At 40.5% G+C, this 982-nt stretch overlaps 1 pseudogene; it reads left to right on the top strand.

Moving 5' to 3' along the window:
- The first annotated feature begins 242 nt into the window (after positions 1 to 242).
- LOC112629347 lies at positions 243 to 722 on the top strand (annotated as a pseudogene).
- The last annotated feature ends 260 nt before the right edge of the window (positions 723 to 982 follow it).

Genomic DNA, 982 nt, shown 5'->3' with positions numbered 1-982 from the left:
TGCAACGGTGTTGAGAGGTAGGACCTAATAGGAGGTGTTTATATCCTGAGAGTCCTCAGGATATAACATATAAACCATGTATGTACAATGTTACCTGAAAATCAATTCAGTTTAAAAAATATTTGGTACCCTCTAACTGCCCTCTTGGATCCCCATATGCATGCGTCTACTTTCAGTGGGTCTACCAGACTCCCGGAGCATCATCCTAATTCCCCAACTAGACCCTTGTCAGCTCCAACAAGATGAAAGATGCAATCATGAACCAAGAAAAACTCGCCAAACTGCACGCATAAGTGTGTAAAGGAACTGATCGCAGAAGGAAGATTGTTCATAGAACAGCCACAACAGATGATAAGAAAAAACTTTAGTTCTCCTTAAAGAAGTTAGGGATAAATAATATCTCTGGTATTGAAGAGGTGAATATGTTTATAAACCAAGTAACAGTGATCCACTTTAACAACCCTAAAGTTTGGCCATCTCTGGCAGGGAAGGCTTTCACCATTGCAGGCCACGCTGAGACAAAACAGCTGACAGAAATGGTACCCCGCATCCTAAACCAGCTTGTTACACACAGACTGACTAGGTAAGGGAGACTGCCTGAAGATCTGCCCAAACAGCCTGTGGGAGGAAAAGCACCACTTGCTACTGGAGAGGATAATAATGATGAAGTTTCAGATCCTGTGGAGAATTCTGATGAGGCTTCCAAGAATGAGCCAAACTGAATTGAGGCAACTCCTGAAGATGATAAAACTCGAAGTTGTTACCGGCAGCTGACATTTTATTATGACTGCTTTAAAAAAATTGTTTATGGATCTGATAAAATCTAGAACTCGAATATGTTTAAGTCCAAGCCCCTTGGACACTGCAGCTTTTTTCATTTTTGCTTATACACAATTCATTCTTTGCAGCTAGTGAAGTCGAAGGAGCCTGGGGATAAAGTTTAAAACAAAAGTTAAAAATATTATTTGCTGGAACATAGTCA

Source organism: Theropithecus gelada, chromosome 7b (assembly GCF_003255815.1).
Source record: "Theropithecus gelada isolate Dixy chromosome 7b, Tgel_1.0, whole genome shotgun sequence".
In the NCBI taxonomy this organism is placed as follows: Eukaryota; Metazoa; Chordata; class Mammalia; order Primates; family Cercopithecidae; genus Theropithecus; species Theropithecus gelada.
Note: the sequence above shows the minus strand (reverse complement) of the source record. Positions and strands in the feature narration are given on the sequence as shown.